The 27,936-nt window shown below is 39.9% G+C and overlaps 1 protein-coding gene across 15 annotated transcripts in view; it reads left to right on the top strand.

The window, feature by feature from the left end:
• STAT3 (signal transducer and activator of transcription 3) overlaps nt 1–27,936 on the top strand; it is a 69,396-nt gene that overhangs the window by 1,329 nt on the left and 40,131 nt on the right. For 3 of the 15 annotated variants that reach the window (XM_071210664.1, XM_071210667.1, XM_071210663.1), the window contains exon 2: nt 8,841–8,887. The exons of the other annotated variants lie outside the window; for them this stretch is intronic. The gene's annotated coding sequence lies outside the window, so the exon portion shown is untranslated. The remainder of the gene's footprint in view (nt 1–8,840; nt 8,888–27,936) is intronic. 15 annotated transcript variants of the gene reach the window in all.

Here is a 27,936-nt window from a genome sequence, read left to right as displayed (position 1 = left end):
TGTATGTAGTGTGTACCTGCTGGTTTTTATTGTGTGTGTGTATATTCTGTGCCTAGGTTATAACTTTTTGGCCTGGCTGCACTAGTAAAGCATTAGTTTGAATAAATCAAAACAGTAAATCATCTCAATATGTGGATTTAGACTGCATTATTGCATTGATTTAGCACATTTTCTCTTTTATTTTTATTAAATATGTCTGTGTTCCTTGAGTCAACACATTTATTTCCTTATTACATGAGCCAGACTGGAAAACTAGGGGAATTTTTGTTCCGACATTTGCACGAGATGGGGCAAAGAAGTCTGGAGTAACAATTTTTTAAAAATTGCTAAAGATGTTGGAGAATTGATTGTAGTCTCTTTGTTAGCTGACCCATCACAGAGAACTGTTAGCAAATTTGTGAATCTTTTGTTTTTATATATAGTTCTTTTGGGAAGAAGTACCACTTAGAATTACCCTTACAAAGGACTTGTAAGGTAGTTGTTCATAAAACATTAACCCCATTTGGAGATGAGGAAATTGGGGGCTAAAGGAACAGGACACTTGCCCAAGGGAGCAGAGTGCTATATAGTAGTAAATATAGTATCTTCTGTATATTTTGTATTCTTTTCGCTATCCGTATTTATGTATTAATTAGGCCTTGATTTAAAGTGAGTGTAGGCCCTGTTTGAGAAAAATGTCAGTGAAATTCTGATGAAAGTTTGGGCAGTGAAATACCTGTGAGACATCAAGGAAGACAAAAATTGATTGAATAAACTGGTGCAAAAAGAAGTACAGATAGAGCTTACTTAAGTTATCTATCTCTTTAATTGCTATGTCTAACTTGGGAAATAGGTGTTTTTAGTAGGGATAATTTATGAAAAGAGATATCTACTTAAGAAAATTTGCAGGTGAAGGGCACCTAAATGTTACTTGAACCAGAGTGCTTTGTGGCTTGAGCACTTGTAGTTTGTCTCCAGGAAGTTGTTTTCTCCTTGCCTATGAATGTCTTGACATTCAGATATGAGATGATATAGAGATGGTGACCATCCTTTTAGATATCTCAGTCCAGCACCTTTTTAGCATTTCCTTTTCTAAGAGGTGGCATACAGATCAATAAACAAATATTTTAGTATTTGCAACTTTGTGCAAGTTGCTGTGAAGAACATGCAGTCTACTGGGGGAGACTTGATAAGGGGTTTAACCTCTAGTGCAACTATTGTCATCAAAGGGATGGTAAGAAATTTACCTAAGCCTGTGCTGGCCAACAAGTTAGCCATTATATATATATATATAAGAATATTTAGTACAGATATAGAACATTTCTCTTATGAGACAGTTTTACTGGACAGCACCTGATTAAATGCTACAGGTCTTAAGAGAAAAGGAATTCTTAATAAAGGAGTGATTTGAATAGGTGTAAAGAATTCGGGGTGAGATAGTATGGGAATATATAGCATGAACACAATCCTGGTAGATCAGGAAAATTAAGTAGGGGAGGAAAAGGGCCTACTTAGAAAATTTCTTGAATGCAAGACCAAGAAATTTCAGTTCTGTCCTTTTTTAGGGGGAGCCTTTAAAGGTTTTTGAGACCCGGTACTAGTGTTTATTTATGTGGAGTTCCTACTGTGTGTCAGACATTTGCCTGACAAAGTAAATGAAATCAGTGCACACGGCCTCTGCCCTAGGAGATTGTCACTTGACGTTGACCTTACAAAATGGACCAGCATGCAAAGAGAGGTGTCCTGACTTATCAGACTTAGTACTTTGGGTGAAAAAAAAGCATAGTGTGCTTAAGTGCAGAAATGTGTCAATGTGGACGTGGGGCTGGGGGGAATGACAGGGTAATCGTTCAAGGCTCAGGTTCTGGAGGCCAACAGATCTGGGATTGGATTCTGTTTATATCACTTCCTGGTCAGAATCTGAGCTCAAGTTTCCTTATCTGCAAGGGATAAGGATGATAGTATCTTGTTATCATTATTTTGTAGGATTGTTGAAAATTAAATGAGATAATGCATGTTAAATGCTTAGCATAGTGCCTGGTACAAGGTAAGAGCTCCATAAATTTAAGTTCTTATAAAATGTTCAAGAAAAGAGATTAAATCTTTTCCAAGGTGAGAGAAGAGGCTATAAAATCACAGAGGTGGAGATACCTGAGTGGAGTTTTGTAGCTTAAACAGAAATTCTCCCCACAAAGGTGAGTGGTCAACAGTTGCATTCAAGACCAAGGGAACATGAATGCACGGAGGCTTGAATCGCATATGTTCAGAGAGCTAAGCTTAGACCTCATATTTTATGGACATAGAAACTGAGTCCCAGAAAAATTGAAGCCACTTGCCCAAGGTCTAAGCTTAGCTCCCTGAAAAGACAACTACCCTATATAATGCATATAAAGTACTTTGCACAGGGCCTGACAGATGGCTAACATCCAACTACTAAGTCAGGCAAGTCAGGCACAATAGCCATTACTGACCCAGAGGAAAAAACGAGTACTTGGGAGATGCTAGCCTCATAGGAAGAAAAAACAAAAAACTAAATGGATAGGGACCAGGGGGATTTACATTGTGTTGGAGGAGATGGAGGCCATTCCTGTGAAAGGAATAGGCAAAGCAACCCATAAATCCCTGTTTACACAGATGCCCTTGTGACAAGTCTCTTCACATCTTCCAGATTATGTGCTTACAGTCCATTTATTTTAAGTCATATTCAACACATTAAATATTTATCATCACTTAGGAATTTGAACAGTCCCTTGGAGTTCTTCACAACTCAAAAAGTGCAGACATATTGAAGGTTTGAGAAGTAGAGCGATCTAGGTTGAGTGTCTCAGGAAGAGGCCTACAGGAGTCAGGAAAGGAAAGTGGGATAGCATCCAGTTTGGGGATGAGGAGGTATCTCACATGGAGTGAATGATTTGAACGAAGCTTGGAGGTGATTTGCTGTGCCCTACTCTGATGAATTGGAAGTGCCATCACATTTGTGTGTGTGTGTGTACATGAGTGTGTTTTAATTGAAGGAGTAGAGCTGGTTTTCTTTTCCTGTAACTTTCTAATGTGTATTTGGAATAGTTCAGTGGTTAAAAAACACCACTCAGCTTCTCCGTTAATCAGGTTCTCTCATTCTCTCATTCTCACTCTCCTGTTTTGGATTGGAGAAGGCTAGAAGAAAAGGCCTCCCAGTTATTTCTTGGCTGTAAGTGGGGCAGGAAGAAACCAACAGCTTGAAAGAGAAAGTAAACTTTCTGGTAAATAAATGGCTTCCCTGTTGAGGAGGAGTGCAAATTATTAGGGGGATGTTTGGGTAGTTTTTGTAAAGGCTATTTCTGAAAACTCACTTGGATTAGTAAAGGTAAGCCCAGTTTAGGAAAACCCTGCCCTGTCTGGTGTTAACCACCTGGTTTCCCGCTTTGTTGATTAATTTTATTAGTTTGTGGTATCCTGACTTCTCATTCTTGTTATGAGAATTGGAGGATTTGAGTCTGAACTTGAGCACCTGCTTAGATGAAAGTTTCCTAAAATGCTTATGTTTTTCCCATCTTTGCTAATGTTAATTTTGTTTTGCTTTTAGTAAACTCTATTTTTCTGGCAGAGTATTAGACTTTTTCCTTAGTTCTCTGCTTTTCCCTGCCCCCAACCATCCAAATGTAATTCTCAAAACCTCAAAAACCAGATGTTAGCTGTGTAATTACCTCTCCTATAAACCAGTTGAAGTATGGTATTACATCAAGTTAGCATTAAAATAGTCACTTTGAATTTTTTTCTACTTGTGGTTTAGACACAATAAATATTTAATCTCAGACTGACTTTCCCTGACAAATCAGTTTTGTATTTGGGCCTTTTTCTTATCAGTATGTTTAGGGAAAGCAAATTTATTGAAACATTAACCTAAATAAAATATAATTCAAATGGTAATACTCTTGCTCTTATGCCTAGAGGCAGGTGGAATAATTGAAGCATTCTGAAGCCAAGTGTCAAGACTTATTCTTAATTCTATGTTTGTTTGTTTTTTAAATTCCATGTGTTTCTGCCCCTTTCCATTAGAATGAGTAAATGAGAGTGAACTGTCCTACTTTAAGGTCCTAATCACTATACTGAAGAATCCTAGTTTCATGGGACCATTCTGACTTTCCTCTTTCTGTAGAAGTATCTGAGGTATCCTGGATGAGAAGTGCCCCATATACTACTGGGGGATTCCATGAATTTCTATCCTCAGTTTACCCAAAGCTCTAACATGAGAGTATTGTTCCTTGATATCCAGTAAGAGAGAATAAGACTGGGGATGGGAAATAGAGAAGACCCATACAGTTTCTATTAAACTACTGCCCTTTTCCTAGAAAAGATCAGTGGTAGCCTTAACCATAGATTTGCAGCAAGAGTATGTCAAAGATTAGTCCTTCAATTCTAAACTCCAGTTGTCTTTATTGTAAAAGCAATATTTTAGAAAAAATCAAAATTAAAATTAATCTGTATGAAAGAGTATACAGTAAAGAGAAAGTTAGTCTTCTTTCCACCTTATCCTCTGAAATTTCTTTCTTGGGGACAGTTACCTAGTTCTTATTTATCTTTTCAGAGTTATTTCATGTGCAGTCATGCAAACATATTCTTTTTTTCCCTTCCACAAATAGTAGCAAATTATACACATAACTCTATGTCTTGTTTTTTGTCACTTTATGTTAGAGAACATTCCATGTGAAAATGTGCAGATTGGCCTCACTTTTTTTAAAAAAAAAAAGATGTATTATTTATTTATTTATTTCTCCTTACACCCTGGGTGTTTGCACTTGTTTTATCTGTTGTCTTCTTTGTTTCTTTAGTAGGCACCAGGAACCGAACCTGGGACCTCCGATGTGGAAGGGAAGTGCCTAATCGCTTGAGCCACCTCCATTCCCTGCTTTGTTGCGTCTCTCATTATGTTTTTTTCTTCTTGTGTCTCTTGTTGGCATCATCTTGTTGCATCAGCTCGCCATATCTGCCTGTTGTGTCAGCTTGCTGTCTTGCTCTTCATCTTTAGGAGGTAGGTAATGGGAACCTCTACTCCCTGCTTTGTTGTGTCTCTCATTATGTTAGCTTGTTGTGTCATCTTGCTGCACTGCCTGTCACACCAGCTTGACTGTCTTCTTTAGGAAGTACCAGGAACCAAAACGACCTCTCATGGTCGGCAGGAGCTCAATTGCTTGAGCCACATCCGTTTCCCTGGCCTCACTTTGCAGATCTGCATAGCAGTATTCCAGGCTATGAATGTCATAATTTATTTAATCTCCTAATGATAGACATAGACTGCAGAATCTAAAAGCAGGACTCGATGTTCATTAAATATTCTTGTATTTGTCTTTGAGCATATATGAATAAATATGTATTTTTAATATTTTAGTCATAGTATATATACTATTTGGAAATGTGGCTTTTCAGTTACCAGAGTGTCAATTAACTTAAACATTAATTCTGGGGTGAAGTCTAGCTGCCTCATTAAATAAAATTTTGGTGTTTCTGTGATTTGGGAAGTCCGGAATGTGGACTTCCCTGCCCCTCCCACATTAATTTTTATTTTATTTTATTTTATTTTTTTGAGGTACCAGAGGTCAGGGATTGAACACAGGACCTCATATGTGGGAAGCTGGTGCTCAACCATTGAGCCACATTGGGCTTCCCTGAGTTGGTTTTTTTATTTGTTTTGCTTGTTGTTTGTTTTTGTTTTTTCAGGAAGTACTTGGAACCTAACCTGGGACTTCTCATGTGGGAGGTGGGAGCTTAAACACTTGAGCCACATCTATGCCCTCCCGTCCATTTTTTTTTTTTTTTAAGATATTTTTTATTTATTTCTCCACCGCCCTCCCCCCCAGTTGTCTGCTCTCTGTGTCCATTCACTGTGTGTTCTTCTGTGACCGCTCATGTCCTTTCAGCGGCACTGGGAATCTGTTTCTTTTTGTTGTGTCAGCTCTCCGTGTGTGCGGCGCCATTCTTGGGCAGTCTGCACTTTCTTTCATGCTGGGTGGCTCTGCTTACGGGGCGCACTCCTTGCACATGGGGCTCCCTATGTGGGGACACCCCTGCGTGGCATGGCGCTCCTTGTGTGCATCAGCACTGCGCATGGGCCAGCTGCACACGGGTCAAGGAGGCCTGGGGTTTGAACCACGGACCTCCCATGTGGTAGACGGACGCCCTATCCATTGGGCCAAGTCCGCTTCCCCTCTCCGTTATTTTTCAAAGCTTGCTATGCATACCCCTATGATGCCATGGCTCAGCCTTTATCCAGCTCAACCATTCCATCCCCAAAACACACAAAAAAGTGTTTTTGTGCAAGATTGGTTGCACCTTTAGCAAGTGGAGGAGGGATTTGTTTTTGTTTTGTGTTGTTCCCATGCATGGGTTGCTTATTGATATTTCTGTTTGAATTGTCTATGGCAGCAATTCAGAGGGCTGTCCATTGGCCCCTGGGGTCCCCTTTCAGGTGGTCTCCATGATCAAAACTATTTTCGTAATGATGTTATTTGCATATTTTACTTTGCTCTCATTTGCACTTATACTAGTAGTCATTATATTCTTCATAGCTGTGTTCTCACAGGGGAAAATGAGTTTCACTTAAAAATGTCCTTGATGAAACAGTAACACTATTAATTTCATTAATTTTGACCCTTGACTAAAGGACTATCTTTTTAGTAGTCTCTGTGTTAAAATGGGAGTCATACAAAGCATTTCTGCTATATACCAAAATATGATGGTTATCTTAAGGAAACACACTTACGGAATTGTGGAATTGTTTGTTGTGATCTCAGACTAGTTACTTTTTCCATAAAATACCATTTTTTACTTGAAAGAATGACTGACTGACAAACTGGGGTATTGGCAGATACTTTCTCAAAAACGAAAGAAAGGAAATTGTCAGTTCAAGGAAAACAACTGACAGTATTTGTTGCCAATGATAACATTTGAGCTTTTTAGGTAAAATTAGAATTTTAGTAAACTATCCATCACTGTGAGCTTGGCAGCTTCCCAGTACTAATGAATGTAATTTTCCTGAAGTTACTGAATGTGACTTTTTGATAGCGTATAAAATGAAGTGTCCCAACTTTTGGAAGGTCTGCATATCTCTGAACCAGTGTTTTCCAAATGACTAATGGATGATATTACAAAATTGTGCATGGGAAAATGCTCTATTCACAATGCAAGATAGGGAAGCGGATGTGGCTCAACTGATAGAGCGTCTCCCTACCATATGGGAGGGTCCAGGGTTTGAGACCCAGGGCCTCCTGACCTGTACGGTAAGCTGGCCTACGCGCAGAACTGCCGCGTGCAAGGAGTGCTGTGCCACTCTGGGGCGCCCCCACAAGGTTGTGCCCTGCAAGGAGAGTTGCCCGGCACAAAAAAAGTGCAGCCTGCCCAGGAGTGGCGCCGCACACATGGAGAGCTGACGCAGCAAGATGATGCAACAAAAAAAAGAGACGCAGTTTCCCTATGCTGCTGAGGGTGCAAGCGGACCCAGAAGAACACACAGTGAATGGACAGAGAGCAGACAAGGTGGGGGGGGGCAGGTGCAGGGGGAGAGAAATAAATAAAAATAAATCTTTAAAAAAAAAAACAATGCAAGATAGATGAATGGATTTTAATGTAGCTGAGTATGAAGAGTTTATTATGTTTTTCCTATTCCACGTCACAAAGTAATCTTTAAGAAGCTACCACTTGCTAGTTTCAGTGTAATATTAAAGAATATTAAAATATCTGAAAAGACTATTAAGATACTCCCTTTTTCCAGTTACATATCAAATACAATTATATATCAGTACAAATACAACTACATACAAAATTTCCTCATATACTTTAATCAAAACAACATGTAATAGATTGAGAAGCAGGTGTGAGACTCTAGTTGTCTTCTGTTAAGCCAGATGTTAGAGAAATTTGTAAAACTATAAAAAGTATCACTGTTTTCACTAAACTAAACATTTTTTGTTTTGGAAAATATAGTTATTTTCATTAATAAATAATATGTTAACCTGTAATGGGTTTATTATTTTTAATGAATTAAATATTTTAAATTTTTGTTTTAATTTTTTTTTAACAAATCAGTTTTATTGATACACATTCGTAAAGCATACAGTTCATGCAAAGTGTATAATCAGTGGTATTTGGTATAATCACATAGTTGTGCATTCATCACTTGAATCATGAGAACATTTTCATTATTAAAATAATAAAAAACAAAAGACAAGAAAATTCTTTACCTCTCAATCTCTCTATGCTTCCCCTGCTGTACATAGCTGCTATTTCTGGCTGTTTAAATTTTTATTACAGTAAATATTGATATAATCTTCATAAATAAATGTTTGATGTCCTCAATTTTTAAAAGTATAGAGAGCGTCAACCTCTGGGAAAGATGGTGGAGTTGGGACCTCCAGGACTCAGTCCTTCCACCAAAACAACTTTTTTTTTTTTAATTTCTATTTTAATTTTAAAGAAGCTTTAGATTATACAAAACATCTAATAAGTAGGCAGAAACTAAAACAACTATTTTGAAACTCCAGAGGCCCAAAGAATACTGTACAGCATCCAGGGAAGAGAGAAAAGAAAGGGTTGATTAATTACAGCAAAAAAAACCAGTAAATTGCTCTCTGTGTGACAGCTATTAGCACCTATCTCCCATTCTTGCAACAGGCCACTATGGGGTCCAGTCCCTGGCTAGCTTACTGGTGACAGAAAGCGACAAAAAAATCGTCTTCTTCAAGAACTCAGTGGGCATGACTGATAACTGATCAAGGCTTTTTTTTTTTTTTTTTAAGATTTATTTATTTTACTCCCCCACCCCCGAGATGAGATGGCTCCCTCATCTGTCTTCTTGCTGTCTGCTCACTCTGTCTGCTTGTCTCTAGGAAGCACTGGGAATTGAACCTGGGACCTCCCATGTGGGAGGTGAGAGGTGAGTGCCCAACTGCCTGAGCCACATTTGCTCCCCATTGACTGTGGCATCTGCTGGCTGTAGTGTCTGCTCCTTGTGGTGTCGGCTCATTGTGATGGTTGCAGTGTCTGCTAGTTGCAGCGTCTGTTCCACTTCTTTAGGAGGCACCAGGAGCTGAACCTGGGGCTTCCACGTGGGCTTAACTGATTGAGCTACATCTCCCTGATCAAGGCTTTTGATTAGCAAATTTGTATCACTGTGGGCCCTGCTCTGAGGGCAGCTGTTGTTTCAATCCTACCTGGACAAAGGCTGCAGCAGACTTTGTTTCAACCTTGCCCCTGACAGAAAGGGTGTCAGCCATTTTTTCAGTTTTTCCTGAACAGCGGCTGTGGTAGACATTGTTTTAAACTCTTTTCAGGCAGTAGAGATTAAAACTTGCAGCATTTCTTCAGGGCTGTGGGGGTTTGCTGAAGGGCTGCATTTCCTGGGCAGGCCAGGAAAGCTCAACTTTGGAAGCTTTTGGCTTCCTCCCCAGGGTGCTTTGGAGCCAGTCTGTGCCCCCTTCATGGGTTCCTGGCCTGTTTTGGCTGGAAAAGACAAGATTGACGGGAAAATCCTTTTCAGGGTGACCTTCCTCCCAGAATTTAGGCAAAAGTAGCTAGAGAAATTGAAAGAAGTTTAAAAAAGTATATAGGTAGACAATCTGGGACAAAGACCTCCTGGCTTCAAACACTCAGGAGAGGGACCTACTAATCTAAATATCTTAGCGTGATTTTCTCCTGGAGTGTTTGTTTAAAAAAGAAAAACAAAAATTGCTGTGGTTCCATATCAGAGTTCAATTTAGTAGATCTGGGGTCATTTTAACAGGCATGTCAGGTATTTTGTTGCAGATGGCCCTTGGTCCTTAGTTTAGGAAATGCTGCTCCAGAAGGACCATAGGCTATAAAGTCGTCTTCAGATTAGTGAAGTCACATACATGGAGTTTAGAAATCACTTTTTTGGAGATAAAGACTCAACTAGAAAAGTCATCAATTTCAACATCAGTAAATAAGAGAAAATACTTTTGGGATTTCTCTTTATTCTGCTTACTTTTTTTAGTGTTCATGCACCTGAGTATTAATCAAGGATGGGTATGACTATTTAAAGAATCATGACTTTACCAAATTAATGTTCATTAGTTTTACTGGTTTTATTGATTTGAATATCTGTGAGCATTTTAAAATAGCTTCCGAATTCTTGGATTAATTTCTAGAGACAATTCTGATAACGAATCGTCTTTAAATTCTGTAAGAAGTGGTGAAGTTAACTTGTATTTATTATATGCAACCTAAATAAAGCTCTCATTTTCCTTCTTATAATTATTTGTATAACAAAATCAAAGAAAATTTACTTGTCGGACATCTTACAGTAAAGACTTGAAACCAGATAATTTGACTCCTCGAGCTTGGGAGTTTGAGGACTCCAAGTCTGTGTTCTAACTCTACTGTTATCTGTGTGACCTTGGTAATTTAACATTTCTGTCCTTATCTGTAAAATGGGAATAAAATCTTTTTGAGGAGGTTGTTACATTATTTTGGCCATGTATTAGTCAGGGTTCTCTAGGGAAACAGAATCAACAGGAGATATCTGTAAATAGTATGAGATTTTATAAAATTCTCCAACTTGACTGTGGGAATGCACAAGTCCAGATTCCGCAGGCAGGCTACAAACCAGGGGCTCCAATGAAAGGCCAAGGTCCTTGATGATTTCCCAGGAGACATTGGCTTTCCAAAGATGAGCTGGGAAATTCTGAATGCTGAAATCACTTCCCCTTTTAAGGCATTCAGCTGATTGAATAAATCATCACTCATCACTCATTGTTGACAGCCATGTCCCTGGTTGATTGTAGATATAATCAACCCTCTATGCAGTAAACTCACTGATGACTAAAGTCCATAAATGTCCTTGTATTACAGTTAGCCCAGTGCTCCCTGAGCCAAACAACTGAGCACAATTACCTGGCCAACTTGACACATTAGCCTAACCATCGTTCTCTTTGGCCAAGTGATTGATTGGAAAATCCAATGTGAATTAATGCTTCAGGTCATGTTCTGTTTGGAAATAATTTTTAGAACTTAGGTCATGGGCTACCCCAGCACAAGCTGGAATAATGTTTTTTTTCCTAAACACTTCATTATTTTCTTTCTAAAGCAAGGCTACCACTTCACTCATTCTATTTTATTGAAATTTCACCTTTTCTTAACCTTATGTGAGAGCTAATAGATGAGATTAGCTGTTCTCTGGAGAGTGCTTGCTTACATCATGCAAAACTGATGTTTTATGAGGTCACTTATTTTTCAAAGTATATACGTTTTGATAAGGCTTATAGAAAACTTGTCTCATTGGTGAGCTAGTTCATATTCTTGAATATAAACTATAATTCAATTTTTAAAAATGTTTTTTCTCTCAAATTTTTTTAAACTGGCATAAAATTTGTAGAACTCAAACTCATGTAGACAAACATTGGGATGCTTGTGGTTAGTGCAGTAGGGACAAGGAAATGAAGTACTTGCCTTTTCCTGCTCATAGCTTAATTTTCAAACTCTACTGTGTTTAGATAAGACTGACCAGAGGGCCTCAGTCCAGAGTCCAGGCTTAGATACTCTTCTTTATGTTCAGAGTCATATGCTCTCTAGAGTAATTTCTCTGCCTTTGTATATAGTATGCTGGACTGGAGCATCGGTTCCTCCTTAAGACCTGAATATTTCCAAGCCTAGGTGGATTGGAATAGCGGAGGAATACTGAAGATTTCTAAATCTTTTGAGAGAGGAGAATCACTATTTCCAAATGTCACTTGTTTGTTTTTTTTTTTAATCAGATTAAGGGTCCAAGTGGGAAGGGGCTTTTCCAGGGGGTACTGAGATCCTCCAAGGCAGTCAATCCTAGGAAGAAAAGAATTAATGTCCTTCAGAGGGGTTAACATCATGGATTTGTCTTGGGATTCCGGAACATTAACCTAGTTGAAGGAAGGGGAGGGAATGGTGGACTGGACTGTTACTGCTATCTCTGTATTATCTTCAGTGGACACCACCATTTGTTACCATTTTGCTCACTGTTCCAGTGGTATTAGGTACAGTTAAACACTATTTTCTTGAAACACTCTCGTCTCGACTTTTATAACAATATATTCCATTGGCTTCTCTGACAGCACATTACCTTGGTTTTCCTTCAGTCTCTCTGGTCCTTCCCAGTTTCCTTTCCTAGTTCATCCTCTAACTGAACTTGAATGTTGTAACTGTAAGTCTCCTAAAAGAATTTCTAAGCACAGCCTGCCTATTTCCAGGTTTGAATTTATACTTTCTTTTTTGTCCAGGAAACTCCAAACTGAGATTTTAACATACAAAGCTCTGTTTTTCCTTTAGGATTCAGAACAAATAGTTACTTCCTCAGAGAAACCTTCTCCAATCATCTCTCTAAAGTATGCTAACCTAACCCAGTCACTATCACTTTTACTGCTTTTATGATAAGTGGTAATTATCTTCCTAGTTTACTCATCTGTCTTGCTGCATCTCAACAGGAGCAGAGACCTGTTCACTCCTATATCCTGCCCTTGATTCCAGGCTGAGAATTTTTATTTTTTGAATGAATAATTGTTAATGAGTTGATTAAGGAGTTTCCTTCTGAGGAAAGGTAAAATGTTACCAAAATTCTGTTTTATTTTGGTACTAAGCACTTTCCTTTAAAAATAATTTATTTTAATTTTTATTCAGGTAACATGCAAATAATTTAAAAATCAAAGAGTACTCAAAAACGTATATTGAAAATAGCAGTGTTCTGTCCCATCCCTCCTCACCTCCAAGAATTGCTTCCCAGAAGCAGCCACTTTCAAAACTTTTAGCTTTTTCTTCTGGTATTTTCTTCCATGCTTCTAAGTAATCTGCTTATACTACTATTTTTGATATTTTGATAAATCACATTTTAGATACCTGATAGCTATTATGATTGAAATTTACTTTTTTCAGCAGTGCTGTTTCCTCCCATATCTCGTAATATAATTGCCGTCTTTTGTTAAACCATTAATCAGAGCATCTTAATTTGGCTAAATAAAAATTGTTCACTGATAAGCCAAGTACTATGTTATGATTATGTTTCCTTTCACATGTAAATATTTGTTTTTTTTCCTGAAATAAATACATATATTGTTATTCATTTATAGATATAAATATATTTAGTTTGTTTATTTTTTTTTAATAAACTATTTCAACTTCAAAAATAACAGACAAAAGGCAGTTTAACAAATTATGGAAGCATTACTTTTTAAAAATCCTGTTTTTTTAAAACACATTAATCTTTTTTTTTTTTAAGATTTTTTTTTTATTTTTTAAAAATTTATTTCTCCCTCCCCCTCCATTCCATTCTCTGTGTCCATTCACTGTGTGTTCTTCTGGTGTCTGCTTATATTCTCACTGGGCAGCTCCGGGAACCGATCCTGGTACCTTCCAGAGTGGGAGAGAGGTGATTATTCTCTTGCGCCACCTTAGCTTCCTGATCTGCTGCTCTCTTATTCTCTCTCCTTTGTGTCTCTTTTTGTTGCATCATCTTGCTGTGCGAGCTCTCCGCGTGGGCCAGCACTCCTGCGTGGTGCTGCACTCCTGCACAGGGCAGCCCTCCGTGCAGGCCATCATTCCGTGCAGGCCAGCACTCTGTGTGGGCCAGCTCACCACATGTGCCAGCATGCCTTCACCAGGGCATCGAATCCCGGACCTCCTATATGGTAGACGGGAGCCCAATTGCTTGAGCCACATCCACTTTCCAACATTTATTTAATCCTAGAAACAAACTCAATTGTATCTCCAGTGTTCTGAAAGATGTTTAGTTTTCTTATACCTATTTCTCCTTTTCCCCAAATGTTCCAGCAAGTCTTTCAGATGCCTGGCAATTTACTTCAAAAGCTTTAAACACATTTGGTAATCTATCACTTTCACTAATTTCTTGGTGACTTTTCTCCCCCCAAGCCCCAGTCCTCTTGCTATCTGGGTCTCTTTCACCACTGTCATGTTGGATTTCCTTTTTCCTAGATTCCATGTCTTCCTCTTTCTGCCCTCACTCTTTTGTTTGTTGAAGTACATATTCTAATAACACTATCAAGAAAAGGTGCATGGGAAGTAAATTTTTTGAATCATTGTATATCTGAAAGATCTTTATTCTCTCTTTGCACTTGAACAATCCATTTAGGTAGATATTGAATCTAGGTAGAAAATCATTTTTTCATAATTGGCTTCAAATCCTTTAGTGTTCGTGTTGAAAGTCTGATGCTGTTCTGATTTCTGATTCTCTTTAAGAGACCTGCTGCTTTCTCTGGAAATTGGTATAGCTTCTTTTTTCACTGAAATTTCAGAGATGTTCCTTAGTGTGGGTTTAATTATTTTTTTCATTGCACTGGATAGTAGGTGGGTCCCTTTCAGTCTGGAAAGAGAAATAATTCTCCTCCTCCTTTTTTTTTTTTTTTTTAATATTTAACTTTTCCCCTTCTTCCCCCCCCCCCCCCTGCTGTTTTTTTGCTGTCTGTGTCCATTCACTGTGTGATCTTCTATATCTGTTTCTCTTTTTGTCTTCTCTTCTTTCTCCTTTAGGATTTACCTCTAGGATTCGATCCTGGGCACCTCTGATGTGGGGAGAGTTTCCCTGTCATCTGGGCCACCTCAGTTCCTGGTTTCTGCTGCGCTTCACCTTGACTCTTCCTTCATCTCTCTTGTGTTGCATCATCATCTTGTTGTGTAACTCACTTATGCGGGCACTGGATCACTGTGCAAGCACTTGGCTCACTGCACTCGCCTCGCCACGCAGGCATTCATGCAGGCACTCGACTTGCCATGCAGGCACTCACGCGGGCATTTGGCTTGCCACACAGGCATTTGGCTTGCCATGTGGGCACTGGCTCACTGCACAGGCATGCTTTCTCTTTTTCTTCTTAAAGATTTATTTTATTTCTCACCCCTTCCCCTGCCCTGTTGTCTGCTCTCTTGTGTCCATTCGCTGTGTGTTCTTCTGTGTCCGCTTGCATTCTTGGCGGCACTGGAAATCTGTGTCTCTTTTTTATTGCGTCAGTCTCTGTGTGTGCAGTGCCACTCCTGGGCAGGCTGCACTTTTTTTGCATGGGGTGTCTGTCCTTGCGCGTGAGGCTTCCCTATGTGGGGGACACCCCTGTGTGGCATGGTACTCCTTGTGTGCAGCAGCACTCTGTGTCGGCCAGCTCACCATATGGGCCAGGAGGCCTCAGGTTTGAACCCTGGACCTCCTATATGGTAGGTGGACCCTCTTATCAGTTGAGCCACATCTGCTTCCCTTTTTTTTTTTTTTTTTTTTTATTTCTCCCCCCTCTTCCTGTTCCCTCCCATTGTCTGTTCTCTGTATCCATTTGCTGTGTGTTCTTCTATGTCTGCTTATATTCTCATTAGGCAGTTCCAGGAACCGATCCTGGGACCTTCCAGAGTGGGACAGAGGCAATTACTCTCTTGCATCACCTCAGCTCCCTTGCTTTGCTACATCTTCTTATTCTCTCCCCTTTGTTTCCATGTGGGCCAGCTCGCTGTGTGGGCTAGCTTGCCCTCACCAGGAGGCCCTGGGAATCAAACCCTGGACCTCCTATATGGTAGATGGGAGCCCAGTTGGTTGCGCCACATCCGTTGCCCTCTTTTTCTTTTTTACCAGGAGGCCCCAGGGATCGAACCCAGGTCCTCCCATATGGTAGTAGGAAGCCCTATCACTTGAGCCACATCCACTTCCCTTCTTTTTTTTTTTTTTTGATATGTCCTTTCTTACTATATTCTCCTCTGTTTTTCTGTGAATTCTCTTAGCTGCTGGATTTCCTGGACCGATCATCTAAGTCTCCCCACCCCTCCTTATTTATCTTTTTTTTTTTGTTGTGGGTTACATTCTGAGAGATGTCCTTGGCTCTTTCTTTCAACCTGTCTATTTAATTTCAGGTCCTGGCCATCATATTCAGTTTCAAGAACTCTTTTCCTAATTGCCATTTTTAACTTTATCTTCATTTTTATCCTATTTCTATTTAGAGGTTATGATTTATCCCTCTGAGGGTATTATTTATAGTGTTGAGGAGTTTTCCCTGATTCCTGTGTTCCTGTTTTCTTGAATTTGTCATTTATGTTGGAAGTCCTGTGTGCTTGCTGGTTTTGTTGTATGTTGGGCTTCACTGTAGGGTGATTGGAGGAGACTGTGGCTGCCAGGAGTCTGGTTGCTGAATGGGTTTGTATATATTTGGTTTATATTAGAATAATCTCCATGTTTGGAAGACTCTCTTGTCCTCAGCTGTTCATGCTGTCTCTTACAATATCTGGCTGTGCAGGATGGAGGAGGGGATCTGGGGACTCTCAGGGCTCCTTAAACAGGTTTTATAACCATTCCTCCTGTTTTCAGCCAGATTATTTGTCCCTGCCTTCAGCCATACCTAGTATCTCCAAGTTTGAGGTTTTGGTTTTAAACAGCAAGATTCAGCATACCTCACTGGAAGTTCCTTCTGTGGGCATTGGCATTTCAGTTTTCTTAGCTGTGCTAAAGCAGTTACTATCACTTCACTTTGTGGGTTCCAGAATTTTATTGATATCTTTTGTCTGCTCTCTTCTCTTTTTCCATTCTTTGTTCATTGTAGGTTTATACTTATCTTCCATTTTAGTAGGTTTTTTTGGGAGAAAGCAAGGACACAAGCATGGGTCATGTTTAACCAAAGGCTCTGTATCATATTCTCTTAAGCATTCCTGGGTTTGCACATGCTGTTCCCTGTACTTGGACTATCTCTTCCTTTTCTTGAATCCTCTTTGGAATTATACCATCTCTCCTGTAGAACCACTATGCCTTTTAAAATGTATATTGTCTAGTGTTCGCAATGATCCTTTTTTTCATGTCATTATCTGGTTATATGTCTGTCTCTCAAAATAATATCTTCCTTGATTGTAGAGACCCTTGCTATACAATCTTGGGAGCACTATTCATCTTGTTATCTTGGGATTGTGTTTTTAGGGGTATTCCCTTGAGTTGTGCATTCCTCTTGCCCTGTTAGGGACTATAAAATATCCATCTCTAATGTCCCTCAGGGCCTACTAAAACATTTGCTAAAGAGGCACTCAGATGTTCGATAAACCAGTGAAACTTCTCCACATGGCCTCTTTATGATGCAAATGTGATAGGTTGGCTAAGCAATCTTTCAGAAATGGTATATTTTGCTTCTGTGCATTTTAACCTAGGGAGGCCACAGTTATGTGATAAACTTTTTTAACCCCCGCCCCCCCCATACTTCAAGAGAATAACACAGGTATGATCCTATTTATTTATTTATTTTGCCTAGATAGGTGATTTTCTCTTTGTAGTCAAGTCTCTCCCCCCTCCCCAATAATAATTTTCCACTTGTAAAGTTGAAGCCTTGATCTACTTCTGACCTCTTCTATTATGGTGAAAACAACCCTAAGTCAGAAGGCTGGATATTAGATGTTTTTCCTGATGCTAACACTACCTACGTGTCTATTTCCATGTCTATAAAATCATGGGGTTGAATTTTACGTATTTTAAGAGTTATTTTTAAAAAAACAAAACTAACAGTGCTTTTTGTTACTGGATTGGAGCCCAAGTTTTTTTTAGGGTAAATAAAAGCATTGGAAAGCAGGCGGGAGAGGTACTGTTCAAAGAGAGTTACTAATGACTATAAGTTGGGTCTTAGACCTTTCACTTTGTGAATATCTCAAAATAAACTTAATCGTCCACATGGCATTGTGTTGTATGAGATGCCTCATTTTAGTTTTGACATGTCAATATTTAGTTATGATCTAATTTCTTAGAATCTCAAATACCACTTATAAGCATATCATGAAATGTCCTCTTTTATTTGACAATGGGGTACAAAAGTCTCATTATGCAGTTTAAGAAGAATCTACTATATCACAGTTTAGCTTTACAAGAAAAGCCTTACATTTGAAATTATTTTCTTTTGAGGCTTAGATTTTAATATGGATTCTTCCACTGGGCAACTTTGTGTTTGCTTTGCCAGTTAGAGTAAATTTGCATGAATTATTACACCAATTAGCTCATGTTCAAAGAAAGCCATTTCATGGTGTTATATGAAGTTATTTGGCTTCTAAAGGTACTTCAGTCTTCTCTATGCTAAACATATGTTGCAAATTTTTAAAACTTTATTCAATTTTCATTTATTTATTCAACCAATATTTGAGCATCCCCTAGGTGCTGGAAAAGTACCAGTGAACAGAAGAAAGTCTTTGTCCTTATGGGTCTTACATCCCTAGCAGGGTGGTAGCGGACAGAGATAAACAAAAAAGAAATATATATGGGAGGGTGGTGAGTACAGTGAAGAAAATCAGGAGGGAGATGTGCCATTTTAGATAAAGTGGTATGCCGAGCTCTGAACGAAGTGTGGGAGTGAGCCATGTAGAAATCTAGGGAAAGAGCTTTCTAGGCAGAGAGAATTACAAAGGCCTGAGCAGGAATGGGCATGGTGTGTTCCAGGAGCAGAAAGAAGACAGATGTGAGGCAAGGTGAGAGCAGCAGCAGGGAGGTCAGAGAGGCATCCATGGGCAAAATAGAGATGGTGGGCAATGGTGTGAGTTTGGATTTTATTTTTATTTTATTTTGTTTTTTAAGAGGCCTTTGAACAGAGGACTGAATTTTGAAAGGATCTGTATTGAGGAGAATGGTCTGTGGGAGACAAGAGCAAAAGCATGAACAAGACCTGTTAGGAACTGAGTACAGCAGTCTCAGTGAGAAATGTTCGTGGTTTGGGTTAAGGTGGTAGTAGGGGAGGTGGTGAGAAGTCCTCAGATTCCAGATATATCTGAAGGTAGAGCCAGTAGGATTTGCTAATGGTTTGAATGTGAGGGGAAATAGGGAGGAGGAGGGAAAGAAAGAGGGTGGGAGAGGAGAGTCAAGCTTTATTCCAAGATTTTCAGCCTGAGCACCTAAAAGAATGAAGTTGTGTTTTGCCAAGATGGGGAAAATTAGTAGAAAAGCTGGCTAGGAGAGGTTTTTAACTAAGGGGTTAGTTTTGGATACACTAAGTTTGACATGCCTGTTAGACATCCAGTTGGAGATAATGATAGGCAGTTGGACATAGGAGTCTAGAGCACATGGGAGAAATGGGACTGGAGATGTAAATTTGAGAATTATGGATGTGTAGATGTTATTTTGAAGGAGTGGGACGGGGTTAATCATCTGGAAAGTAAGTGCATAGAGAAAAGAAGAGGTTTACCATTAGAATAGTTTTAACAGCAAGCTTTTTCCTTAAAAACTGCAATTTATTTGCAGATGGAAATTGGAAATTGGAAGTGATTATTTCATTTTATTTTTTAAAATTTATTTATTTATTTTTCTCCCCTCCCCGGGTTGTCAGTTCTCTGTGTCTATTTGCTGCATCTTCTTTGTCTGCTTCTGTTGTCAGCGGCACGGGAATCTGTGTCTTTTTTAGTTGCATCATCTTGCTGCGTCAGTTCTCCCTGTGTGCGGTGCCATTCCTGGGCAGGCTGCGCTTTCTTTCGCGCTGGGCGGCTCTCCTTACGGGGCGCACTTCTTGCGCGTGGGGCTCCCCTACGCGGGGGACACCCCTGCGTGGCTCGGCACTCCTTGCGTGCATCAGCACTGCCCATGGGCCAGCGCCTCATGGGTCAAGGAGGCCCAGGGTTTGAACCGTGGACCTCCCATGTGGTAGACGAACACCCTAACCACTGGGCCAAGTTCGCCGCCAAAAAGTGATTACTTTAAATCACTGTATTAGTAAAAACACTTATCTTTTTTTTTAAGATTTATTTTTTATTTATTTTTCTCCCCTTCCTCCCCACCCCCAGTTGTCTGCTTTCTATGTCCATTTGCTGTGTGTTCTTCTGTGCCCGCTTGTATTGTTATCAGCGACACTGGGAAACTGCATCCCTTTTTTGTTGTGTCATCTTGCTGTGTCACCTCTCCATGTGTGCGGCACCAGTCCTGGGCAGGCTGCACTTTTTTCGTGTGGAGCGGCTCTCACGGGGCGCACTCATTGTGCATGTGGCTTCCTTATGTGGGGGACACCCCTGCATGGCATGGCACACCTTGTGCACATCAGTACTGTACGTGGGCCAGCTCATCACATGGGTCAGGAGGCCCTGGGTTTGAACCCTGGACCTTTCATGTGGTAAGCGGATGCTCTATCAGCTGAGCCAAATCTGCATCCCCCATTTATCTTTTGCTGGGTAATAAATCACCCCAAACATAGTGTCATAAAGCAAGAAGCGTTTTATTATGCTCACAGATTCGGTGGGCAGGAATTCAGATAGGCACAGCAAGGATGGCTTGTCTTAGCTCCAAGATGTCTGGGGTCTCAGCTGGGAAGACTTGAATATCTCGAGGCAGTAAGTATTTGGAGATTTCTTCATTCACATCTGACGCTTGGACTGGAGTGAGTCAAAGGCTGATTTCAGCTGGGACTATAGAACAAGTGACTACATGTCACCTGTCTTTCTAACTTGGGCTTCCCACACAATAGTGTCTGGGTTCTGGAAAATGAACCTTCCTGGAGAACCAGGCATAGCTTTGGAAATTGCAAAGTGACTCTTCTGCCTTACTTTATTGGTAAACCATGGTCTTAATCAGATTCAAGGGGAGGGGACAAATATCCCTCCTCTCAGTAGCAGGAGTATCAAAGAATTTGGGGCCTTGTTTCAGAACCCCTACAAATGTCCTTTGAATTTAAGGTTCTACCTAAACCCATAGTTACTTTGAAGGAAGGTGTTCTAATAGAGAATACATGGATATAGATGTTCAGCCTCAAATACACATTTCTCCTTGCTAAGTGACCAGCATTTCCTTTTTTTAAAAAAAAAAAAAATTTATTTCTCCTCACCCCCTCATTGTTTTGCACTTGCTGTGTCTGTCTGTTGTACGCTCATCTTCCTTTTTTTTTAAAGGAGTCACCAGGAACTGAACCTGGGACCTCCCCATGTGGGAGGGAGGTGCCTAATCACTTGAGCCACCTCCGCTCCCTGCTGATTGTGTCTCTCATTTTGTTTTCTTGTTGTGTCTCTTTGTTGCATCATCTTATTGCATCAGCTCGCTGCACCAGCCTGTTGCATTGGTTGCTGTCTTGCTAGCCTTCTTTAGGAGGCACTGGGAACTGAACTGGAACCTCCCATGTTGTAGGCGGTAGCTCAGTTGCTTAAGCCACATCTACTTCCCTTTAATATCTTTTTCTTTTAAAAAAATTTTTTTTTAAATTTCTTTCGCCTTCCCCCCCCCCCCCCCCCCCCCCCCCGTTGTCTGCTCTCTATATCCATTCGCTGTGTGTTCCCTGTCCATTTGCATTCTTGTCAGCAGCACTGGGAATCTGTGTCTCTTTGTTGCATCATCTTGCCGCGTCAGCTCTCCGCGTGTGCAGTGCCACTCCTGGGCAGGCTGTGCTTTTTTTTCACGTGGGGTGGCTCTCCTTGTGAGGTGCACTCCTTGCGTGTGGGGCTCCCCTACACCCCTGTGTGCCACGGCACTCCTTGCTCGTGGCAGCACTGTGTGTGGGCCAGTTCACCATACGGGTCAGGAGGCCTGCCCTGGGTTTGAACCCTGGACCTTGCATGTGGTAGGTGGGTGCTCTATCAGTTGAGCCAAATCCACTTCCCTAATATCTCTTATAGGGAAAATGACCTGAATACATTTCAGAAACTGTTCTTCTCTCCAGTAGGCAGTGAGCTATATAGCTGTATTATAGGTTTGTGACTTAGAGTCAGAAATTTAGAAATTTTGTCTAGTATCTGTGCAAGTTCCTGTTCCCAGTTCGAAGTAGAATTGCTGGGTGATGTGGTAATTCTATGTTAAACTTTTTGAGGAACCACCAAATTGTTTTCCACAGCAGGTACTCCATTTTACATTCCCAGGTTCCTCCCAGCATTTGTAGCTTATTGGAAGAATGCTTTGCTAGATAACCAATCATATAGGGTAGAGCTGATCTTGTTTTTCTAGCGGCAGTTGCCATATTGATGGCATGCTTTTCTGTATCATGGCTATCAGTCTGTTAGTAGAAACTTCTGCATTAGGGGCATCATATTTATATGTGCATGAAAATGACAGAGAAGGAAAATATAAAGGAAATGTTCATTTGGCATCATAAATTGAAAGTCATCTTGAGGCTGCAGAGAGGAGGTAGAAGTGGCTGAATTTGGTCCAGTAGACAAGTAACCTTTAGACAAGGTTAAAGATTTTGGATTGGGCAATGAAAAGTTAATGTAGGCGGCGGACTTGGCGCAGTGGTTAGGGCGTCTGTCTACCACATGGGAGGTCTGCGGTTCAAACCCTGGGCCTCCTTTACCCATGTGGAGCTGGCCCATGCGTGGTGCTCATGCGCGCAAGGAGTGCTGTGCCACTCAGGGGTGTCCCCACATAGGGAGCCCCACGCGCAAGCAGTGCACCCCATAAGGAGAGCTGCTCAGCACAAAAGAAAGTGTAGCCTGCCCAGGAATGGTGCCGCACACACGGAGAGATGACACAACAACAACAAAAAAAGAAACACAGATTCCCGTGCCACTGACAACAACAGAAGCAGACAAAGAAGACACAGCAAATAGACACAGAGAACAGACAACCGGGGTGGAGTGGGGGGGAGGGGAGATAAATAAATAAATAAATCTTTTTTAAAAAAGAAAAGGTTAATGTGTGGATTTTTTTGTTTTATTTTTTTAAAGGAGGTACTGGGGCTTGAACCCAGGACCTCATACACGGGAAGCAGGCACTCAAACCACTGAGCTACACTGAGCTACACTTGCTCCCCTAATGTATGTTTTTGAGCTAGGGGAGTGCTGTGATTTTACTCTTATTGAAAGGTCACTGAATGATCATTCTTTTTTTTTTTTTTTTTTTTTAAGATTTATTTTATTTCTCTCCCCTTCCTCCCTGTTGTCTATTCTCTGTGTCCATTTGCTTTGTGTTCTTCTGTGTCTGCTTGCATTCTTGTCATGCGGCACTGGGAAACTGTGTTGCTTTTTTTTTTGTTGCATCATCTTGCTGTGACAGCTCTCCATGCGGCCCCACTCCTGGGCAGGCTGCACTTTTTTTGCACGGGGCAGCTCTCCTTATGGGGCACACTCCTTGTGCGTGGGGTTCCCCTACGCGGGGGACACTCCTGAGTGGCACTGCACTCCTTGCACATGGCAGCATTGTGCGTGGGCCAGCTTACCACACGGGTCAGGAGGCCCTGGGTATCAAACCCTGGACCTCCTATGTGGTAGGTGGATGCTCTGTCAATTGAGCCAAATCAGCTTCCTGAAGGATCATTCTTGAATTTTTCGAACAGCAAAACTGAGAGTTGGTCTACTCATCAGAATGCTCTCCTACTGGGTGCTGTACTTTCACCTGGAAGAAAATGGTTCACTCAGTTTACTTGTAATTCATACCAGTGGTTTATTCATTCGATATGAATTTTTTTGAGCACCATTTTTTGCTCAAAATCACTATGCTTAGGTGATGGGAGGGGAGGAGGGGCACATCGTGGTGAGGGGAAGCTGAGGCTCTTGCTGGCCGCAGGCAGCTTGCAGTCCAGCATAGTGATTACAAGGAAGTTAAGGCACTGCGGTTGGGCCCCAAGTGAGAGTGATGGTGATAGAAGAAAGGCATACACAAGGGCCTGAGGAAGACAGGAGCTCCGTGTTTTGAGGAACTGAATGAAGAGCAGAGTGAGTGCCTGAAGCTCAGCCAACAAGCTGGTGCCAGGTGAGGTGAGAGACAGCACCAGCCTTTCCATGTACCTGCTTACTATGGACCAGCTGTGTTCTAAATGCTTCGTATATATTAACTCATTTAATCCTTATGATAGCCCTGTGAGTTAAGTACTGTTTTCTCCCCTTTTTATAGGAGGAAACTGAGGAAAGAGGCTACATAACTGACGTGAGGTCATAATACATGTCTAAGGTATCTAAGTGGTGGAGCCAGGGTTCAAATCCAGGCAATTTGGCTCCTGGTCCATTCTCTAAGCACAGCACTATTCGGCCCTAATATTAGATATTTTGTTTTTAGCTGAAGAATAATGCAAAATCATGGATGGGTTTTAAGTAGGGGAGTGTCAAGATCAAATTTATCCCTTGGAAAAGTCTCTAGCTGCAGTGTAGGAAATAGACTGGAGAGAAGCAAGCCGATGTGGAGAGACAGCTAAAAGGCTCATACAAGTCCAGGTGTTTTTGGCTCTGAGGTTTCTGGCTGATATTCTTTCCCCTTTGACAGCTGGAGTGTAAATCCTGGGCCCTTTTTGGCTAAATAGCAGCTTACTTTTACTATAGCATTTATTCTTGGATTCCCACCAACCTTAACGTCTTGAGGGAATGCTGTGACATTTCTCAGGGTGACCATCTAACCTCCATTTGAATACGAAATGCAGCAGGATCCTGGAAAGTTGTCTCTTACTCTTTATCTGATTACTTTCAGCATTCAACCAGTCAATAAGCCCTGTCACATCTACCTCTTTAAAAATATCTGGAAGATATTTACTTCAAAACATCCCTAATGCTGCCACCCAAGTTCTGCCACCATCTCTCACCTTGATTATTGCAGCCTGAGGGGTCTTTCCAAAATGTAAATTAAATTGTTAATTATCTGCTTAAGATTTTTCAGATTTCTGCATTGTCCTTGGAAAAAAGTTCTAATTTCTTAGTGAGGCTGAGGAGAGCATTTCTTCTGAGTTTTGCTCCCCCTGACCACTCCAGCTTCATCTTGCACCACAGTCTCCTCATTCAGTCTCTGCAGTATTCTGAGTTATTACAACTGCCTGGAGTCTTTCCTGGAGATTGTTAGTCAGACCTGGTAGGGACCAGCAGCTAGCTTTATAGAGTTGCGCAGGTGGTTCTGTTGTACATCAGAGTTGAGCTGTGATCCAGCTGCACATTAGAATCATCTGAGGAACTTTCAAATATGGAAACCTGGTTCCCCTGCTCAGAGGTTCCAGTTTAGCATCTGATTTGGTTCCCAGGAATGACTAATTAAAAAAAAAAAAATCTGTCCTCATAGTTCTAATCTGCAGCCAGGGTGGGAAAACTCTGCATATAGAGGGGATTACTCCAGAGGGCAGAATTCAGGAGTAGATTTTATACTCTTATGAGCAGATCTTCAAGAATTTAGAGTCACTCCTTTGTAATATATCTTTTCCTCCTAACCCCATTTCCTGCACCCGAAGTCTTCTCCCTCCTGGACAAGATGCTGAAGTTCTTGGACTCTTAACACCCTGATCATCCTTTCCTGGATGTGTTTGTTCTTTTAAGTGCTTCATTTAAATTTTGATATATACAATTAGAATAGTATTCTAGAAGTAGGCCAGCTACAGCAGGCCTAATAAATCCTTTAATTTGAACATTACATGGTTGACTCATGGGTTACTTTAAAATCAGTGAAATGTAGTTGGTTCATCTAAGCATTTCTCTGAAACTGGATTATTTGGATTAAATTAGATTGGATTAGGATCTCAGATCCATGCTTTTACTACCTGTGTGACCTTGGGTAGGCCACTCAGCCTCTCTTTGCCTCAGTTTCCTCTGAAAAATGGGGATAAAAATAATATCTATCAAAAAAAAAGAAAAACTAAATAAACAAAAAACACAAAGATTAGTGTCTGTCTCATAGGGTTGTCATGGGGATATGAGTAAATAAATATATGTCGAGTGCCTGAGAAAACAGTGTCTGGCAACACAATAAGTGCTATGTAAATACCAGCTATAATCAATATTTACTTGGCCCAGTTAACCAAGGTTCTTATTTCTCATCTTGTTCTTTCTTTTTGAGTATCATTAGTATTTTTACCTTTAGTCTCTTTAGGACATGGAGCTATCCTTAGGTGAAATATATGTGGAGCTCTTTGATTGGGACACCACTTAACCCTTCCAGCCTCCCCTTATACAAATAACCCAAATCACAGAATTACTAAATCTCTCCCTCAGGAAATGATAAAAAGACCCATTAAACTGCTGGCCTTTTATTTGTTTTGTTGTTGTCATTGTTTGTTTGTTTTTTGTTTTTTATTTATATTTAATTTATGTTTTCTTCTGCAGGCATTTTACATAGCAGGGAAAGCTGACTAAGCAATTATCACTCAAAACCTAGCTAATCTGATAAATTAATCTGTGTTTCACTGCCTCCCAGGGCATTGAGGAAATATTGCTGATTGGTGTCACACAGAGAAAGAACAGTACAGCAGCACTGTGCAGGAGGGGTGCTGTAAGCCCCTTTACTTCTTTTAACACTTCAAAGGAGAAATAGTTCTCAGTTTTACTAAAGAGGAAGCCAGTTCAGCAGTCAAGTAACTTTCCCCAAAACAAAGAGCTGATAAATGGTAGGCAAGATAAACCTCCAGGCCATCTGCTCTTCAGGCTTTCATCTGAAATAGTTGTGAGCAAATATGGTGCCTATCCCAAATGGAGAATGTGTCATTTTAAAAAATTACTTAACGCTATTAGATTTGAGATAATGAAAGGTGTTGGCAATTCACACTTCTCAAAATCTTTTCGTAAAATTAGCTGGGTGAGCACTAGATCTTGGGTAGTTCTTTTGGTTTTGTTTTTTAAATCCTGATTGTCCTTTCATGGATTAGAACACTAGGTTTTCCTTCCTTTTACAGTTCACATTTCTAGTAGTCTCTGCCTTTTACAATTGCTGTAAATTTGCAATGGGAAAAAAATGTACCTGGCTAACAAAAGTGGAATAGTAGATTTTTTGAAATGGGGTGCTCCTGTCATTAAAAACTGTTCTTTCCCTCACTTCTCTGAGCACTGCTTCCCACTAATTAGCACAACTTTCATATATTCAAATTTTATTCATATTACTAGGGATCTACAATTCTTAAATGTCAGTGCCTTTTTTCACAAGGAAAAGTTGGTTTCTGACTTTAAAGTATATCTTATTAGTAAGAATATAGTTGAAAATTAAAATGATTTGTTTCAGATTGAGCACTCGAGGTTACTATTCTCTCTTTTTGGGCAGTCAAAACTGGATTTATAGTAGACTTCTTATTGAAAAGGCAGATCTTACCAAAAAGGCAGATATCTAATCTTACCTCTTTTAACGGTAATAGTTGGATTTGTAAGCAAATGTTTAGTAAATGTGCTTGTTTTGAATTATAATTTTATTTTTATTTTTTATTTTTAGAAGGTACTGAGGATTGAACCTGGGAACTCGTACATGTAAAATAGGCCTCAGTCACAGAGCTATACCTGCTCCCCTGAATTATAATTTAAATTATCTTTTTTTTTTTGAAATTCCAAAGTCTTAAAGTTTAGAGTAATTATAAATGTGGCCTCCCATCCATTATGCCTTTCATCCTACAGTGAAAATTTCATGAAATTTCCGTGTCTTTCTCTAGCATTAATTGCCTTCTCTTATTTTTTTTGCATTTTTTTCACTTCCCCATCTACTTGAAGGAGTTTGCAGCTACCTTAGATTATTTTTGGAATGTGGTGTGATGAGGATAAATAAGTTGGAACTTGCAAATATAAATAAATTCTGTGTCCCTCAATGAGATTATCAGGATTATATTACAAACATTAATAGAAACCAAAGAGATGTTTTGTGGGATTTAGGCAAAATCTTATTTTCATAGAAAAATGTTTACTATATGATAAGCTTTAAAAGAGAATATAAAACTGTAAAAATACTGTGATTCCAGCTGTTTAAAAAAGAACTAAAATATATATACACATCCTGAAAAAGATTAAAAGGAATTACATCAACATGTCCATTATAGTTATGGACAGTGAGATAATGAGATATGGGTGATTTTATTGTCTTTTTTCTTTTCTGTATTTTTTCTGATATTCCACAGTGAACATTATTAATTTTAAAATTAAAAATAAATCTCAAAAGGCCTTTTTTTCTATAGAAAATAGTACAAGTCATTTTCTATGTTACTTTATACTTTGGTTGCCTTAGTCACTGGGCCTTTCCCAACAACAAAGAAGAGCTTATTGTAGGCAACAGATAAATATCTATTTAAAAATATAGGAACTTCTTATATAGAGTGTGGATAACACCCAAAGAAAAAGCTTTGAGTGTTTTCTTTGCAATATTGTTAAAAAATTATCTTT

Source organism: Dasypus novemcinctus, chromosome 21 (assembly GCF_030445035.2).
Source record: "Dasypus novemcinctus isolate mDasNov1 chromosome 21, mDasNov1.1.hap2, whole genome shotgun sequence".
NCBI classification, from domain to species: domain Eukaryota; kingdom Metazoa; phylum Chordata; class Mammalia; order Cingulata; family Dasypodidae; genus Dasypus; species Dasypus novemcinctus.
This window is presented reverse-complemented; position numbering and strand designations above follow the sequence as displayed.